This window comes from Chiloscyllium plagiosum, unplaced genomic scaffold, assembly GCF_037043375.1.
Source record: "Chiloscyllium plagiosum isolate Xiang-an unplaced genomic scaffold, Cpla_swu_hap1 HiC_scaffold_33, whole genome shotgun sequence".
NCBI lineage: Eukaryota > Metazoa > Chordata > Chondrichthyes > Orectolobiformes > Hemiscylliidae > Chiloscyllium > Chiloscyllium plagiosum.
The window spans coordinates 23,292,553-23,313,144 of record NW_028270171.1 but is presented as its reverse complement, the minus strand read 5'-3'; the positions used below and the strand labels follow the sequence as shown (position 1 = coordinate 23,313,144).

Below are 20,592 nucleotides of genomic sequence, written 5' to 3'. Positions count from 1 at the left end.
GCTCTAACCAATAAAGGAAAACATGCCAAATGCCTTCTTCACTCTCCTATCTACCTGTGACTCCGTTTTCAAGGAACTATTAACTGCACTCCCAGGTCTCTTTGTTCAGCAAAACACTCCAGGACCTTACCATTAAGTGTCCTGCTAAGATTTGCCTTTCCAAAATGCAGCACCTCACACTTATCTAAATTAAACTCCATCTGCCACTCCTGAGCCCATTGGCCCATCTGATCGAGATTCCATTGTACTCTGAGGTAATCTTCTTCGCCACTCACTATACCTCCAATTTTGGTGCCATTTGTAAACTGACTAACTATACCTCCTATGTTCACATCCAAATCATTTATATAAATGACAAAAAGCAGTTGATCCAGCACCAATCCTTATGGCACACCACTGGTCACAGGCTTCCAGTCTGAAAAGTAACTCTCCATCACCACCCTCTGTCTTCAACCTTCCAGGTGATTAACAGGACTGAACAGTTCCAGCAAATAATTTTTGTTGAGATTTTGGCGACTAACTACTCAACTCCATTTTACCCACTATAACTACTACAAATGGCCCAGAAATTGAGGTATTTCAAATAAAATTCCCGAGTCTGTAACTTACTGAACAGTCAGATTAAATTAATTTCAAATTGACTGCTATAAATATAAACAATTTACCTCTAGTTAATTATCAAAATTCTGATAATGTGATGAAGGGAATATGCTGGTGTGATGATACAGTATCAAAGAGCACACTCACCATTACACTAACAAACTCACACCATTTCACAAGCAATGTGATACATTGTTCCTGATGTTACACTGAAGTGTTCCCAACATTGTACTTTTGGTTAAGGTGAGAGGGGAAAGATTTAAAAAGGCCCTGAGGGGTAACCTTTCATGCAGAGGGTGGCATGGAACGAGCTGCCAGAGGAAGTGGTGGAGGTGCAATTACAACATCTAAAAGGTATCTGGATGGGTATCTGAATAGGAAGAGTTTAGAGGGATGTGGGCCAAATGCTGGCATATGGGACTAGGTCAGATTGGGAAGTCTTGTTGGAGTAGATGAGTTAGATCAAGTATCTGTTTCCGTGCTATATGACTATACGACTATGATTTGCAGCATTATATTAGCACATTTGTTAGAAATCTCACTGTACAGTCAAACTTCTACTGAGCAATAAATTGAAGGGTCAGACAACAGGAGGTCAGAGGTTGAATGGAAGACACAGTAAGTTAAAAAGCAATGTTTGTAATGGGGTAGATAAAATTGGAACTGGTGGAATTTAAACCCTTGGTCCATCACCATGGTGAACCTAATGTTCGTGATTCTTGTTTCGTTCTAAGGATGAGTTTCCATTCGTGTCTCACTTTCTATAACATTGCGGTCTGTCATACTGACTGAGAAACTCTGAGTCAGACACAGAAAGGCTTTGTGTAGGAGTTGAGTGCACATTACCGTCATCAGCGACTGCTGCTACCTCCCGGTGTTATTTTAACCTAAAATACTAGATTTTGCTGAACGTATTAATTTGTATCAAAGATCAGCTTTAGAGAATAGGCTGTAACACAGTATAGGAGCAGGTGACCTGCTTGCCTTTCAGGGGGAATTTAAATTTGTCATGGCTCAGTTTGCAAAGCATAGAGGTGGCAATAGGTAAAGTTCTGTAAAATACTCAAACCAGCTTTGTTACTTGTTGATCCACTTCCTATTAAATCTCCTCCCATTCTATTTTGTCCTGCCATATCGGTATATCTTACTATTGCTTTTCCCCCTAGTATTTATTGAGTTTCCCTTTAAATCCATATGTTAGTGAGCTCCACATTCTCCTCATTATTGGTGGGTGATTGCTGGCTGGGCTAGATTTATTGCCCTTGAGAAATTTCTGTTTGAATTTCCTATTGAATTTATTAGTGGCGATAGGGTTTCCAACATGGCAGTGAGTGAGTCAGATATTTTGCTGTTCACAAGCTTTGAGGTAGTGATAGCCATCGTGAACCTCCATCCAAGTTACAACAGCTGTGTTCCTGCCCCAACAGACATCTGCTCTCAATTCTGTCACTGCCCCTCCTCCTCAGTTCTCACGGGTCTGTATTTCACACCTGCATGTCTGCTCTACTGCCAGTCTCACAGGTCTCTATCCAGCACCTCACTCTCAATCCCTATCCCATTTCCCTCCCCCTATTCCCACCATGCACTAACAAGGTCTTACTGATGGAGGCAGTTCAATTCTCAAGCCTTGAAATGGGGTCATAATGGGGATAGGTTTGGGAAATACTGATTTATGAACTCTTTTGGTCTGTCTCATAATTGGAAACATCTCCTACCCTAACAAACACTTCCATAAATTGAAGGTCTATCGAGACAAACCTCAAGTTTTTCTGGAGAAAAGAGTTCTACTCTGTTCAGTCTTCCTTGATAGATATAGACACTAAGATCTCATAGCATTCTTGTAAATCTTTCTTGCACATTTTTAAGGCTATTTATATTCTTTCTACAATAAAGAGGCTAGAATTGTGTACAGTGCAAAACTCAAGCCAAATAACTCTTCCCTAGCCCAGAGACACTGAGACTAACTGTATTGTCACCCTATTATGGGCGGCACAGTGGCTAGCACTGCTGCCTCGCAGCGCCAGAGACCCAGGTTCAATTCCCGCCTCAGGCGACTGACTGTGTGGAGTTTGCACGTTCTCCCCGTGTCTGCGTGGGTTTCCTCCGGGTGCTCCGGTTTCCTCCCACAGTCCAAAGATGTGCAGGTCAGGTGAATTGGCCATGCTAAATTGTCCGTAGTGTTAGGTAAGGGGTAAATGTAGGGGTATGGGTGGGTCACACTTCGGCGGGTCGGTGTGGACTTGTTGGGCCGAAGGGCCTGTTTCCACACTGTAAAGTAATCTAATCTTGCCAGTACAACTTCCTAATCCTTTCCCTGTCAAGTAAATATCTAGTTTCTCTTTCTTCTGCCTCAGTTAGTCCATGTGACAGCAAGTTCAACATTTTAACTAGGAAAATTTGCAAATGACAGAGATGATTATAGGTAAAGTTATGTAAAACATTCAAATCAGCTTTGTTCTTTATTGCTCCACTTGTCATTTATTTTTAATGGTACATACCCCATGACTCATCATTTATATCATGGGTCAGATAAAGCATTGACTCTGCCTGTTCTGAAGTTAAGGGATTAAGAGGTTTCTTGTAATATTCACTCTCCTACCCAACATTTATCCCAACACCACTAAAATAGATTTTCTGGTCTTTATCACTTTGCTGCTTATGGGAGTTTACAGTCATACGTTGGTTGCTGTATTTTTTACATTAAAACAGTGAGCATACAGAGAACCATAATTGGCTATAAACTGTTGCAGGACATTGTGAGGTTATGAAAGTTTCTAGTATAAATGCAATTCTTCTCCTTCTTCCTTTGGTTCTTCCTGTCAGTACGTTGACCGCATAATGAGGACTTTATTAGGCCTGAGTATAAAAATGCACGCTGTTCGCAGAGAGGAACGGTTCAATATTAATGTCTCAGTAAGAGGCCATTTGGTCCATCATTCCTGTGCCGGCTCCTTGAAAGAGCTGGGCAGTTAATTTTGTTCCCCTTACAACATTTATCTTCTTGAGTTTTCAACCCAAAGGCAAATCTGATCCACAGCACCATGTTGTCCACCATGGGTAGAGCAAGAAGTCAGATTCAAAAGCCAATCCAGGCAGAAGGAAATTAACCCCTGAGCTTGTGGCAGCATTCTAATTCAAACCGGCTCTCCAGCTGTCTATGGAATCAGGAATTGCTGTGGCTACTTATTGTGCATATTGTAATCTGGAACTCTGGATATTGATGATAGAAGCTCCTGTTCATTGCGTGGTTGACTAAGAATCTCAACCACTCCTACAGCCTTCCATTGGTGTGTGTTAAGAGGATTTACAGGTTGATACTCTACCTATGCAGTTGTGTTAAGAGCACCTTCCTTGGCCATTAGGCCCCAAAGTGTGTCACAAATGTGGAGATTCTGGCACTAGACAGGAACACAGACCAAATGCATTATAAGATCTCCTTCCCTTCCCCAATCACCAAATTTCACACTGTAAACATTTTTCAATTTCACTTTGCAAGTTATTATTGAACCCACTTCCATTACATTAAGCTAGTGCCTCTGGATTGTAACTCACTGCGTAATTTTTTTAAAAAGCTAATCTTGCCTCGGGATCTGTAGGAGAAAGTGAGGACTGCAGATGCTGGAGATCAGAGCTGAAAATGTGTTGCTGAAAAAGCGCAGCAGGTCAGGCAGCATCCAAGGAGCAGGAGAAACGTCAATTCTCCTGCTTCTTGGATGCTGCCTGACCTGCTGCGCTTTTCCAGCAACACATTTTCAGCTCGGGATCTGGAGCCAGTTTTTATAAAATCCGTCTTCCTGTCGTATAATTCTCCTGCCATGAGAAAACTAGAACTGGTCTTTTACACCGAACAAGAATATAACATAGGTGAGCAACATTCAGACTTCTTTGTATTTCTGCCCACTGCACAAATCACTTTTGAGGACACTTAACATTTCTGAGCAATTGGACATTGCACTATTAAGTGGGTGTTTAGTTCAATTGGTTCTGAACTTCAAGCAGCTTCAACTGGCTCCAGAACACTGAACAAAGCATGAGGCCACACACTATGTCACACAGAACTCAAGACACAGATGCAATGCATGGAAGTTTCCATTCACCCTAATTGTTCCACAGATATTTACAGGTATATACATATCATAAAAACAAAAAATACTGGAAATGCTCAGTAGGTGAGTTAGCATTTGTGGATAGAAAAACAGTTATTGTTTCAGCTTGTTAGCCTCATCACAGTTGACAATGCTTAAGGAATGTAACAGATTTCACACAAGTACAGAAATGAGTAAAAGGTACAGAATGTGGGAAAAGTAAACAAAAAGGCAAGACCTATGAGAAGATGGAGGATAGCAGTTTAACATAAAATCCTTGTGAAGTTTGAAAGGCTGAAAAATGAGCCTCTGTTTCTCAAACTTCTATTGAGCTTCATTGGAATAGTGTAAGAGTTCTTACAAGTTCTGAACAAGACTATGGAAAACATTAAGCTGTCATCATATCATTTAACTAATATGAATTGGGAGCAAGTGTACACTATTCACCTGCTCAAGCCTGCTCTGCCATTCAATAAGATCCAAATTCACGTTCTCACCTATGTTTCACCCACTTGCTTAACAAGAATCTATCCATAAAACAAACAACTGAGGTTGCCAGAAATTTGAAATAAAAATGCGTTGTGAAAGACACAAGACGGGCCTGCTGCAGCACGCCAGCAAAGCTCAGCACAAGCTGGAGGAACAGCATCTCATTTTCTGCTTGGGGACTTTGCAATCATCAGGATTTGAGACTGAGTTCAATCATTTTAGAGACCTACTGCAACACCCCAGGCCCTTTCATGGCATAAATTGCTTTCAGCGCAGCTCACTCATTTTCACCCTCTCTTAGTCCCTATCTAGCTTTTCTTCTTCTTTGGTTGCTATCAACAATGTCTTAGCCTAATTCTACCCCCTGTCTCTCTGGGCTCTGTCTCCATCTATCCACTCGGTCCTTTGCCCCTACGCCTGTCATCAAGATGAATGCCACTTTTTCCTTGATGCTATTAGTTCTGAAGAAGGGTCAATGGATTCAAAACATCAAAACTGTTTTACTGTCTGCAGATTCTGAGTTTCTCGAGCAATTTCTGTTTTTGGATAAGAATTTATCCTCCTTTATCTTAAAAATATTCAAGGGCCCTGCTTACACCACCTTTTCAGGAACAGAGTTCCGAAGAGTAAAAAGCCTGTGTCAGAAAAATAAAACATCTAGTCTGTGTTTCAAATTAGTGACCCCTGATTCTTAAACAGTGGCTCCTTGTTCTCCCATAAGAGGATATAACCTTTCTAAATCTACCCTGTCAACGCCGCTAAGGGCTTATGTTTCAGTAAAGTCACCTCCTCTTCTAAACTTCAGTGGATACAAGCTAGTGTATTAAAAAACTTCTTCGGGGGAGATCCACGATGGTGGCAGATTGAGTAGTCTGCTGTTCTGGGCTCTATGCTATACCCCCTGGCAAGGTGGACCTTGACCCCCCTCATCAAACCCCTAGCAGGAAAAAACTGCTGATATAAACTTGTTGAACATCTGGACCTGCTAAAATTGTGGTGCGACAGCTTTAAGACCAGAATGAAAGCAAATAAAGGAAAGGGGCCTAAAGGAGTTCAGCAGGCAGGGCAGTCCTGTACTTCATTGGGGATTTCTGCAGCCATTGCTCAAACTCCTGGGGCGGGAGTGGCTCCCGAAGTTCCTGGGGCTGGAGTTGGAGTCAGGCCTATTGAGTGTGGAGGGAGCCCACTGGATCGCAATGCACAGGTCCGGGTCGGACCCGTGCCCCTGCGTGGTCCTAGTGCAACTCCTGCATTATAAAGAAAAACAGTTAGTGATTAAAGCAGCAAGAAGACTGGGAAGAGATTCACAGGCTTTAATGTACAAAGGCTCAAGAATAATGTTTTTTCAGGACTTCTCAGGAGCTCTAATTAAGAAGAGAAGGGCTTTTGATGAAATTAAGAGAAAATTAATGAACCTGAACATTCAGTATTCCTTGAGGTACCCGGCCATCTTGTGTTTCACTCGTGGAGGGACGGTATATAATTTTGATCCTGCAGAAAAGGCGAAGGACTTTGTGTATTCCTGAATTAAAGGACTCGAATCGGGGTGGGGGTGAGGGGCATTGTTACGGACAATGGTATAGTTTTTTTTTATTGCCCCTTTTTTCTCCTCTCTCCCCTTTTTTTGTGGTTATCGGCTTTATACATACTGCCTTGATGTAAAACCAGAATTATTTCGTATATCGGTCGGTTGGGTATTACCTGGGGCTTTTTTTTTTAACTGCTGTCCTTTTGCTTTTGGATTGAGGGTGGCTATACCTGTGGTTAAGATTTTTGGAGAGGGGTGGGCAGTGGGCATCCATTGTAAACACAGGTTTTCTTCATTTGTGATTTGCCTGGGGCTAGGGCACGGCCTCAGCTAGAGGGAGTTGAGATGGTTGCATGGATTAGGAGGAGTGCCATCTATGGGCAAGGGGGGAGTTCGCTAGTGAATTGGGGTGATTTGGGTGTTTGCTTAAGTTAACTGTAATGATTAGTTTTTTTAGTTGTAGCAGTTTTTATAGGAGTAGTCTTTAGACTTTATAGAGCTACTGTCTTTGTCACTCGCACCACCTCAGATAAGCTTCCTTCTCTTAGGAAACCACAGGCTGCCCTGGACGACCATGGCTAATGATTTGTTCAGGTGGTGCACCTGGAATGTAAAAGGGAGCCATTCCCCCTTAAAAGAAAAAAGGTGCTGTCAAGCCTTAGGAAGGAAAGGGTGGACATCGCCCTGCTGCAAGAGACGTATTTAACTAATAAGGAACATCTGAAACTGCAGCGGGGGGTTATGACAGGGTATTCTTCTCTTCCTTCAGCTCTAGGAGTAGAAGAGTGGCTATACTGGTAAGAAGGAACCTCCCTTTCCAGGTAACAGAGCAAATTAAGGACGAACATGAACAGTTCGTCATTCTTAAAGCTCTAATAGATGGAGAAGAGTATGGCGTCTTGAATGTGTATTGTCCCCCAGCGCACCCTCTTAAATTTCTAATAGATGTAGTCACTAAATTAATGAGTCTTGGGGTGCGCCGCAGCATCATAGGAGGGGATTTTAATCACCTGATAGATCCTGAGGTTGACAGGATGCCAAGGGGCCCAGCAGTTATGCCTGCGCAAACTAAGCAGTTGGTAGACTTGTGTGAGGGATTGGGATTAGTGGATGTGTGGAGGCATCTCCACCCTAATGGAAGAGACTTTACTTTCTATTCCAACCCACACAAGTGCCATATGCAAATTGACATGATTTTTATGCCATTGGATCGTTTGGACAGAACATTGGCGTGCAAAATTGGGAATATAGCTGTCTCAGACCCTGTGCCAGTGTATTTAGATGTTAAAATCAAGGGTGGTGAAATGGATGCATGGCACTGACACATGGACCCATTCCTGTTAAGGGATAGCATATTTGTTGAGTACATCAGAAGAGAGTTCAGGGCCTTCTGGGATATCAACTCGGGTACGGCCAGTAATCCGGCAATACTTTGGGAGGCCTCTAAGGCATATTTACGAGGCCTGATCATTTCATGTTCAACAACTAAAAGGAGGCAGAGGGAGGAGCAACACGGATGCTGAAGACCTGACTGTAGATAGCTGAGGAAGCATATTATAATAGACCCTCTTTGCTCAAGCTGCAGCGGGTCACGGCCCTCCGGGCTACTCTCGACTCATTGCACACACAGGTGGCAAAAAAGAGGCCTCCCTTGCTAAACAACAGCTGTTTGAATTTGGAGGTAAGCCAGGTAGATACCTGGCAAATCTGGCTAGGAAGAAAAAAGCTTCCCAATCTATAATGTATGCTAGAGAGAAGGTTACCCGTGAGTTGAAGAAGATCAATGTTAGATTTAGGGAATACTTTGCAGAGTCATATTGGTCGGAGGGAGCCAAACATGGGGCAGCAAGAATGCAGTCCTTTTTTTGAGAACCTGGACCTCTGCAGTATAAACGTGGAACAGGTTTCCCTGTTGTATGCGCCTATGATGGTACTGGATGTGCAGTAAGCAATAAAACATCTCCATGGTGGCAAAGCACTGGGGCCAGATGGATTCCCAAGTGAGTTCCATAAGGAACTCTTAAATGTGTTGGTGGAGTCACTTCTGGGGATGTATATCTATTCATATGCACAGGATTGCCTGCCGCCTTCTCTTAGGGAGGCTAATATCTCCCTCATTCTAAAGAAGGGAAAAAGCCCGAAGAATGTACTTCATACAGACCAATTTCACTGTTGAATGTAGATTTTAAAATTCTATCCAAGATACTGGCCCTGAGGTTGGAAAAGGTGTTGCCCCATATTATAAAAGAAGATCAGACAGGTTTTGTTAAGGGCCGTAGCTCCTCCAACAATATCAGGAGGGGACTGAACATAGTGCAGGTATGCCAGCAAAGATTGATCCCGGATTTAGTGGTCTCCCTCTATGCAGAAAAGGTGTTTGACTGAATAGAATGGTGGTACCTGTTTGGGGTCCTAGAGTGCTTTGGTCTGGGGGGAGCTTTTGCCACATGGGTGGTGGTATTGTATAATGATTCTAAGGTGGCAGTCATCACAAACGGCACTAAGTCAGATAACTTTAATATTGGGAGAAGTAGTCAACAGGGGTGTCATCTTTCACCGCTGTTATTTACCTTGGCAATTTAGCCATTAGCTGAGGCTATCAGGAGGGATCCTGAAATAGTGGCGCCAGGGGTGGGAATGGTGGAGCATAAGATCACCCTATATGCTGATGACGTCCTTTTGTTCTTAGCCAAGCCGGAGGAGTCCGTTCCTCGATTGATTCAAATAATGAATTTATTTGGCAGTCTTTCGGGATACAGGATCAATTTTAAAAATCGGAGGCCGTGCCGGTGGGGGGATTAGTGGAGGTGCCTGATCTGAAGGATGGAATGCAGTTCCCATTTAGATGGTTGTCAAAAGGTATTTTTGTATTCGGGAATTTTTATGCCTGCCTTCCACCAGCTGTATAAAGCTAACTATGTATAACCACTGGAGAGGATAAAACAGGATTTGCAGTGGTGGGAGGGATTACCATTATCATGGTTAGGCCAAATAGCCCTGATTAAAATGAATGTTCTTCCTTGCCCGTTGTAGACCATGAGAATGCTCCTGTTGTTGCTACCTAGATGAGTGTTACGGAGCCTCAGTGGTTGGCTAGGTTATTTTATTTGGTGTCACAGGCACCCCCTAAATTTACCAAATTGCAGCTTTCGCAGGGTGATGGAGGGGTGAATCTTCCAAACTTGAAGAGATATTAAATAAGCACCCCATTAACAAATGTTAGTGACTGAGTACGGGGGATTTCGGAGTCGATTTGGCTTGACGTTGAAGCCTTGCAGTCAAGATGTCCCCTAGTTAACCTGTTATTTATGGATAGGATGAAATCCGTGACTGAGCAGTGTAAGAGTCCAATCATTTTAAATGCAGTGAAAGCCTGGAGGATATTGAGGTAAGACAAAGGCAATTGGCTTAAAACCTCGCCGTTTACCCCATTGGTGGGAGCCCAAGGATTTAAACCTGGGCAATAGACTCTGGCTTTAAGTTATGGGAGAATAAGGGAATCTCTTGTCTGGGAGATTTACTTGATGGGGAGGTCTTGATGTCATTTAGCCAGCTAAGTCAGAAATATTGATTATCTAATAGGGACAGTTTCCGGTACTTTCAGATAAGGGATTATATACAGAGGTAAACCACGCTCCTGGCACAGTTTTACAAGTGTACGGGTGCTCTTTCAGTTAGTACTTTGTATCATTTACAGAAAGGACGTGCCTTAGGAGATGTGGAGAAACTCTGTATGATGTGGAATTGAGAGCTAAGAGAGGATATCTCATTGGAGGTATGGGAAGATATATGGGAAAATGTAAGGAAAATTTCAGTATGTAACAGAGCGCAGGCCATGCAATTGAAGATTTTATACAGGACTCATATGGCTCCAGAGAGACTTGCTAAGTTCAAGAGAGGAGCGTCACCAAGGTGTCCCAAATGTAACATTAATATATGCACTCTTACACATTGCTATTGGTCATGTTGTAAGATCCAGAGATACTGGAGTGCTATAGTAAGGGAGCTAAAGGACATCCTAGGGCTTGAAATTAACGTGGATCCGATATTTCTTCTTCTGGGGTTGCCAAATTTGCCCTCTCTAGGGGAACACGGGAAGAGATTGTGTAACATTCTTACCCACTGTGCGAGGAAGGGCATTTTAATGAATTGAACATTGGAAAAACCACCATGTCTCATGGGGTGGCATAGGCTGCTGATGGAGCATCTCCCCCAAGACTACCTTACAGATATGGTGCACCACAAAACGGAGCAGTTTTACAAGACCCTTTCTAAATTATATTGATGCAGACTTATCAGCAATATTAATTAGGGCCATGGTATAGCCGTGGGAATCAGTCTGGATGCCGGTAGGGCCCAGGGAGGGGGAGGCTGGGGGAAAACGAATACAGGTACAATGACTGTTGCTCCCAGGGATAGGAGCCTCAGTGGAGGTGTGATGAGTGAAATAGAATAACGTAGTGAGATATAATTTAATTTAAGTTAATTTGAATTTAGTTTAATTTTATATTTAATTTGTAGTTTAGTTTAAGTAGATCCATTTGTTCTGTAGAATAGTAGGTAGTTCATTATGAATAGTATCGCGATATGACATTGTTGTACTGCCTTTATCTTTCTGTTTTTGATATTACTATTTTTTGTATATAGATATTTTGTAATAGATTTTAAAAAAGGTTTCTAATAAAAATATTTATTAAAAAAAACTTTCTTCATGAGAGACCCCCACCATTGCCAGGTGGTGAATCTTTGCTGAACTGCCTTAAATGCATTGACGTCCTTCCTTAAATAAGATGACAAACACTGTGCACAGTACTCCAACAGTGCCCTGTAGAACTGAAGCAAATGTCTATATTTTTGTATTAAATTCCCTTTGTGATCAATTATAACACTCTGAATTTTCCTAATCACTTGCTGTACTTAGATCATACTAATTTTTTGCAGTTCATGCAAGCGGTCACCAGGTCCCTCTGCATTTCAGAGCTCTACAATCTCCCACTATTTAAATAATGTGCTTTATTCTTCCTGCCAAAGTGGACAATTTCACATTGTCCCACATGATTGCTACATTTCCCACATCTTTGCCAACTCACGTAAACTATCTATATCTCTTTATCACCTACTTATATCCACTTCACAAACTAATTTTCTAGTTATCTTTGTTATCAGCCATGATTTGGAGGTGGTGATGTTGGACTGGGGTGTACAAAGTTAAAAATCACACAACACCAGGTTATAGTCCAACAGGCTTATTTGGAAGCACTAGCTTTTGGAGCGCTGCTCCTTCATCAGGTGATTATGATGAAGGAGCAGCCACCTGATGAAGGAGCAGTGCTCCTAAAGCTCGTGCTTCCAAATAAACCTGTTGCACTATAACCTGGCATTGTGTGATTTTTAACTTTGTTATCAGCAAATTTGACATCGATGTGGTTTTTCAAGGACTTTATGAAAACACCAAGTATACAGTGGTGGGAGAAATGTGGGTGAAGGAGTGGGTCTAGGAAATATTATCAATATATTTATAGCAGTTATTGCACTAGTTTCGTACTAAATTATAGTCAGCATTTTAAAAGCTTAATGTCACTGGAATGTTATGGATCTTCTTGTACATTTTGAGGTGAGAAGGGCATTTAGAGTGAGTGTGGCATGTCTTGATTAATTTATTGTCACAAGTACCTAAATACAGAGGAACCTCAATTAACCAAATATCAATTATCCGAATTTCAGATTATCCGAAGGAGATCTCAAGGTCCCAATAGAAACATTATATCAAAGATGTGTTTCCAACACTGATCACATCTTTTGTTTACAATGATTAAAAATGAACTCGGCTAACTGAAATGCTGCCGAAAAAGTCCTGGACATCAATGGGAGCCCAGCACCATCTCCAGATGACTGCCTGCTCTCTCTCTCTCTCTCTCTCCCTCCCCACACTTGCCCTGGAGTTCTACATAGGCGTGTACCCTGAACCCCCACCCCTTCCCCATCTCTGCACGTGAAAGCTCAGTATCTCCATAAAGTCCAGCTCTCTGTGTTCACCTTCATCCACATTCTTAGTAGTTAATTAACCTTCTTATCTCCAAATTTAAATATTCCAATATTTTGCTTGATGTACTATTTCCATCCTTTGTAAATTTGAATTTAGGCAAAGTTTTATTCTGCATATACAAATTGACACCAAGTCCCATTCATTACATCTTTCCTGTATTCATTGACCTATACTTACCTCTATTGCTTACCTCTATTTTAAAGTTTTAGTTCTTGCTCCTGAAAGCTCTCCATGAAATTTTGGAGAAGATTTATAGCTCAGATTGTGGATCAGATTGTAAATTTGCTTGCTGAGCTGGTAGATTTGTTCTCACACGTGTCGTCACCATGCTCGGTAACATCACCAGTGAGCCTCCAGTGAAGTGTTGGTGGTCTGCCCCGCTTGTTATTTGTCTCACTTTGTTGTCGTAGGTGATATCATTTCTGTTGTGTTTCTGAGAGGATGGTAAATGGGCTTCAAATCTATATGTTTGTTAATGGAGTTCTGGTTTGAATGCGAGACCTCTTGGAATTCCTGTGTATGATTAGATTACTTACAGTGTGGAAACAGGCCCTTCGGCCCAACAAGTCCACACTGACCCGCCGAAGAGCAACCCACCCAGACCCATTCCCCTACATTTACCCCTTCACCTAACACTACAGGCAACATGGCATGGCCAATTCACCTAACCTGCACATTTTTGGACTTTGGGAGGAAACCAGAGCACCTGGAGGAAGCCCACACAGACACGGGGAGAATGTGCAAACTCCACACAGACAGTTGCCTGAGGCGGGAATTGAACCCAGGTCTCTAGCACTGTGAGGCAGCATTGCTAACCACTGTGCCACCGTGCCACCCACGGTGTCTTTGTTTAGCCTGTCCGTGGATGGATGTATTATCCCAGTCAAACTGGTGTCCCTCTTTGTCTGTGTATATGGATACCAGTGATAGTTGGTCATGTCTTTTGGTGGCTAGTTGGTACTCATATATCCTAGTGGCTAGCTTCCTGCCCGTTTGTCCAGTGTAATGTTTGTTGCAGTCCTTGCGGGGTATTTTGTATGTGGCGTTTGTACTGCTGGTTGTTGGTAAGGGGTCCTTTAAAATCATGAGGAGCTGTTTCAGTGTGATGGTAGATTTGTGGGCTACCATGGAGCTGGAGTAGTCTGATTGTCATCTCCGAGATGTCTTTGATGTATGGTAGCATTCAAACCAAACTCCATTAACAAACATATAGATGTGAACCCCATTTACCAACCTCTCAGAAACAGAACCAGAAATGATATTACCTACCACAACAAGCTGAGACAGATAAATAGCAAGCAGAACAGAACACCAACGCTTCACCAGAGGTTCACTGATGATGTTACCGAGCATGGTGACGAAACGTCTGAGAACAAATCTACCGGCTCAGCGAGCAAAAATACAACCTGATATCTCCATGAGCTTAACCCTTCCTATTTGTGTCATCTGAAATAACTCTACAGAGACCAGTATCCCATCACCAAGTCACCTTTTATTAGCACATGAACAATCCTTGACTATACTACGCAAGAATGTCCGAATCACTGACACTTAACATTTTTTATGTCAGACAAGACTCCCAGATTGGACCAGATTAACAGCCCCAATCAGAGAACACATATTCTATGAGGTCCAGCTTACTGACCTCATTACAATCACTACACAATCTTTTCTATTCCTGCAAACCTCTGAGAACTCTACATTGCTCCATTCTATTCATAAGCATTTCTGTTTTAATCGCCCCACTATTGGAGACTGTGCATGAAACCTATGCCTTCAACCAAGCATTTGGTCATCTGCCATATGTTCTTGATAACAAACAGCTAAACCATTTCATTACATTAATATCTCCTTATATTATAAATACAAATTTTTGTTGTGAGAGTTAAAATCAGGGTGAGATTACACAGGAACAACTCACTGTTAGCTAGTAAAGTATATGTGTGTTTCATTGTTGACTCATGATGGCACGGTGGCTCAGTGGTTAGCCCTGCTGCCTCACAGCGCCAGGGTCCCAGATTCAATTACAGCCTTGGTTGACTGTCTGTGTGGAGTTTGCACATTCTTCCTCTGTCTGTGTGGGTTTCTTCTGGGTGCTCTGGTTTCCTCCCACATTCCAAAGATGCGCAGGTCAGGTGAATTGGCCATGCTAAATTGCCCATAGTTGTTAGGTGCATGCGTCAGAACGGGGTGGGTTACTCTTCAGAGGGTCGGTGTGGACTTGATGGGCCAAAGGGCCTGTTTCCACGCTGTATGGAATCTAATCTTATTTGAATTCTGCGGTGTGTAATTCAGAGATGAGTCTGGTAGAAGGACACATTGTTGACAAGGACTAAATGGTACACGTTCTGCCAGTGGTAAGGGGCTGTTGAAATAACACATAACAAAGAAGGGGAAAATAACTATAATCATAATTATTGATTTGCTTTCATAAGCAGTTCCTATACAATTGAAGATTATGCAATCTATTAATTCAATAGCGTTTTGCAAAATAAAACTCAATGAATAGCAAAGATTATTATAATTCTACACTTCCTTCAGCAGCTACAGTGCCAATTTAGTGGTAGTTTTCTCATCTCTGAGTCAGTGAGGTTAGACTTCATTCCAGGCTCTGACTGTACAATTAGACTGACATTACAGTGCAGTCCTATGGGAGTACCTGTTGTCAGAGGTGCCATTTCTCAGAAGAAACATTAAATTGCAGACTTTGAAGGTGGGTACAAAAGCTTCAGTGGGACTACCTGGTAGAGACCTGGGAATTCTACCTTGGTTCTAGGTAGCGTTGTGCACAGCAATTATTTTGATTCCCAACAATATTATAAACCAGATTCTCAGATATTTTATATAGTTGCTGGTTATGGGATATTTCTATGAGTAAGTTGGTTACTATGTTGCCTTACATTACAACAGTGTCAAAGTCCAAAAATTAAATACTTTCTTTCTTGCAAAATGTATTGTGCCATCCAGTGGAGATGAAGTCTGCTACATAAATTTAAGTCTTTCTCAAGAGAAATGCAAATTTTTACAAACAAAATCTCCTGTTCAGAAACTGCATTTTCTCAATATTGTAGATTGATAATTACAAGTAGGTTAAAAGGGTAATTGTTATCTTTGTCGAGAGTGGGGTGCTGGAAAAGCACAGCAGGAATTCCTGATGAAGGACTTATGCCCGAAACGCGATTTTCCTGCTCCTCAGATGCTGCCTGACCTGCTGTGCTTTTCCAGCACCCACTCTCGACTATTTATGTACAAACACCATGTGCACTACACTTCCATGTGTTGGTTTTGAATAGGAAAAATATGTTTTTGTTTGTTTTACTGTGCTCATTGATACAGGAGTCTCCTGGAAGTGATCTGGCACTATGTGGCAACAGGAAGTAGAATAATAATGTTGCTAAAATTATGGTTAACCATGGTGACTTGATTATGCTGACATCTGGCTCTGAAGCTCTGCAATCTGGTCTAATTAAATAGATGCTGAAATAAAGGCAGCATTGTATTTGTTTTGTCCTCAACGCACCCGCAGAATGACTGAAAAGGTGGATGAATTGAAAGAGATGAATTTGAGTAAGAAATCAGCGTAAATACCAGCATCTTCCAAAGAAAATTGAGCTCTGAGCTTTGAAAGGTGAGGACCTAATGGTACAGTAGTAATATCACTAGACCTAGTAATCCAGAGGCTCAAGCCTATGTTTTAGGGACATTTTTCAAAGCCTACAGCAGCTAGTGAAATTTACATTCAAGCAATAGATTTTATTTTAAAATCTGAAGTTGAAAGCTAGTTAGATCAGGAAACCATCATTATAAACTCATCAGATACAGTAATATCTTTAGGGAAAGAAATCTGCTGTTCTTGCCCAGTCTGTCTTAATCCTTATTTTAGCAATTCATGGGATACACTCTTTGCTAGCTAAGCATGTATTTATTGTCCATTCTAATTTGCCTTTGAGAAAGTGATAGTGAGCTGCCTTCTTGAACCTCTGCAAGGAGAGGTGATGGCCTAGTGGTATTATCAATAGATTATTAATCCAGAAACTAACTAATGTTCTAGAGACCTGGGTTTGAATCCTGCCATGGCAGTTGGTGGAATTGGAACTCATTTTTAAAAATCTGGAATCAAGAATCTACTGATGAACATGAACTCATTGCTGATTGTCAGAGAAAACCATCCAGAACCATCCAAGAAAATTAGGGAAGTAAACACATGGCTAAGGGATTGGTGTGGGAAAGAGGGATTCCACTTCATGGGGCATTGGCATCAGTTTTGGAACCGGGGGGATCTGTACCGTTGGGACGGTCTCCACCTGAACCAATCTGGTACCAATGTTCTAGCGAAGAGGATAAATAGGGTGGTCAGTAGGACTTTAAACTTCTGAGTTGGGAGGAAGGGAAAATGAAAGCGACAGGGAGTATGGAGTTAAATGGAAAGATAAGCAGGAGGATAACATGTATGCAGGTGGATTTAAGTTTGAGGCAGACTAGGAATGCAACAAAAAGGAAGGATAACTTAGGACATCTTATGACTTCCAATATCTCTAATGATAAGAAAGTTAGCATTAAGGCACTTTACCTGAATGCTCGTAGCATTCGTAACAAAGTAGACAAACTAACAGCACAGATCATCGTCAATGATTATGATGTGGTAGGCATCACAGAGACGTGGCTGCAGGGGGTTCAGGACTGGCAGTTAAACATCCAAGGATTTACAACTTATCGAAAAGACAGGGAGGTGGGCAGAGGGGACGGGGTGGACTTGTTAGTTAAGAACATATTTAAATCTATGGCACTGAACAACATAGGGTTGGATGATGTGGAGTCTGTGTGGGTGGAATTGAGGAACCACAAAGGCAAAAAAACTATAATGGGAGTTATGTACAGACCTCCTAACAGTGGTCAGGACCAGGGGCGCAACATGTACCGGGAAATAGAAAAGGCTTGTCAAAAAGGCAAGGTCACGGTGATCATGGGGGACTTTAATATGCAGGTGGACTGGGTAAATAATGTAGCCAGTGGATCCAAAGAAAAGGAATTCATGGAATGCTTACAGGATGGCTTTTTGGAACAGCTTGTCATGGAGCCCACAAGGGAGCAGGCTATTCTGGACCTAGTGCTATGTAATGAACCAGACTTTATAAAAGATCTTAAAGTAAAGGAACACTTAGGAAGCAGCGATCATAATATGGTAGAGTTCAGTCTGCAGTTTGAAAGAGAGAAGGCAAAATCGGATGTAATGGTGTTACAGTTAAATAAAGGTAATTACGAGGGCATGAGAGAGGAACTGACGAAAATCAACTGGAAGCAGAGCCTAGCGGGGAAGACAGTAGAGCAAAAATGGTAGGAGGTTGTAGATATAATTGAGGACACTGTACAGAGGTTCATCCCCAAGAAAAGAAAGATTATCCGGGGAGGGATTAGACAGCCATGGCTAACAAAGGAAGTCAGGAAATATGTCAAAGAAAAAGAGAGATCCTATAAAGTGGCTAAGAGCACTGGGAAATCAGAAGATTGGGAAGGCTACAAAAACAAACAGAGGATAACAAAGAGAGAAATAAGGAAGGAGAGGATCAAATATGAAGGTAGGCTAGCCAGTAATATTAGAAATGATAGTAAAAGTTTCTTTCAATACATAAGAAACAAACAACAGGCAAAAGTAGACATTGGGTCACTTCAAACTGATGCTGGAAGGCTAGTGATGGGAGATAAGGAAATGGCTGGAGAATTTAATAAGTACTTTGCGTCAGTCTTCACAGTGGAAAACATGAGTAATATCCCAACAATTAAAGGGAGTCAAGGGGCTGAGTTGAGTATGGTTGCCATTACAAAAGAGATAGTGCTAGAAAAGCTAAAAGGTCTTAAAATTGACAAATCTCCTGACTCCGATGGGTTACATCCTAGAGTTCTGAGGGAGGTAGCTGAGGAAATAGCGGAGGCGTTGGTTGAGATCTTTCAAAAGTCACTGGAGTCAGGGAAAGTCCCGGATGATTGGAAGATCGCTGTTGTAACCCCCTTGTTCAAGAAAGGATCAAGACAAAAGATGGAAAATTATAGGCCAATTAGCCTAACCTCGGTTGTTGGTAAAATTCTAGAATCCATCGTTAAGGATGAGGTTTCTAAATTCTTGGAAGAGCAGGGTCAGATTAGAACAAGTCAACATGGATTTAGTAAGGGGAGGTCATGCCTGACAAACCTGTTAGAATTCTTTGAAGAGGTGACAAGTAGGTTAGACCAGGGAAACCCAGTGGATGTGGTCTACCTAGACTTCCAAAAGGCCTTTGATAAGGTGCCACACGGGAGGCTGTTGAGTAAGGTGAGGGCCCATGGTGTTCAAGGTGAGCTACTGGCATGGATTGAGGATTGGCTGTCTGACAGAAGGCAGAGAGTTGGGATAAAAGGTTCTTTTTCAGAATGGCAGCCGGTGACATGCGGTGTCCACAGGGTTCAGTGTTGGGGCCGCAGCTGTTCACGTTATATATTAATGATCTGGATGAAGGGACTGGGGGCATTCTAGCGAAGTTTACCGATGATACAAAGTTAGGTGGACAGGCAGGTAGTACTGAGGAAGTGGGGAGGCTGCAGAAGGATCTAGACAGTTTCGGGCGGTGGTCCAGGAAATGGCTGATGAAATTCAACATGAGCAAATGTGAGGTCTTGCACTTTGGAAAAAAGAATACAAGCATGGACTACTTTCTAAACGGTGAGAAAATTCATAAAGCCAAAGTACAAAGGGACCTGGGAGTGCTAGTCAAGGATTCTCTAAAGGTAAACATGCAGGTTGAATCCGTGATTAAGAAAGCGAATGCAATGTTGTATTTATCTCAAGAGGGTTGGAATATAAAAGCAGCAATGTGATTAGATTACATTACATTACAGTGTGGAAACAGGCCCTTCGGCCCAACAAGTCCACACCGACTCGCCGAAGCGCAACCCACCCATACCCCTTCATTTACCCCTCACCTAACACTACGGGCAATTTAGTATGGCCAATTCACCTGACCTGCACATCTTTGGACTGTGAGAGGAAACCGGAGCACCCGGAGGAAACCCACGCAGACACGGGGAGAAGGTGCAAACTCCACACAGTCAGTCGCCTGAGTCGGGAATTGAACCCGGGTCTCTGGCGTTGCGAGGCAGCAGTGCTGACCACTGGGCCACCGTGCCGCCCGTATAAAGTGCCCGTATAAAATCCTTACCTGACTTGGCTAACACGTGACTCCAGATCCACAACAATGTGGTTGACTCTCAACTGTCCTCTGAAATGGCCTAGCAAGCCAGTCAGTTCAAAGACAACTTGGGATAGTCAGTAAATGCTGGCTAGCCAGAAATGTCCATGTCCCACAAGTGAATAAAAACATGTCCGTGTGGTATAGACCCCTGTTAGGGAGAAAGTTCCTGGACTTTTGACCCAATGACACTGAAGCAATGGAGGTCACATAAACCTAGGATAGTGACGATGGTGGATAATGAAGAATTCAGTGGTAGTAATAGTAACCCTGAGGAATATCTACAAGGAAGCCCTGTGGCTAAGATAATTGGGCCCCAAAAATCACAAAGATCGTCCTTTGTACCAGGTATAATTCTAACCAAAATTGATCCAATTTGTTACACGGGGGCCATGTCTCACAGCATTGACTTCTAGCTGCCGTGCATGAACCTTAGAGGCCTGCATAGACGAAATTAAAGAAACATAACAAATTCCCCCGTGCACCAACCTACCCCACCACCCAGCCCTTTCCAAACTATTGCCAAACAACATCTCCATTAATGTTAAATTGAACTGTCTCCTGTGTTAGCATTTCTGGCAATGAGGTCAGCACAATTATCACAATCGCTGCAAGTACTGGATA

General features: G+C 42.3%; 1 protein-coding gene across 1 annotated transcript in view; it reads left to right on the top strand.

Moving 5' to 3' along the window:
* The window catches only part of LOC122542304 (ankyrin repeat and fibronectin type-III domain-containing protein 1-like), a 135,837-nt gene that overhangs the window by 39,882 nt on the left and 75,363 nt on the right, over positions 1-20,592 (top strand). The window lies entirely within an intron of this gene.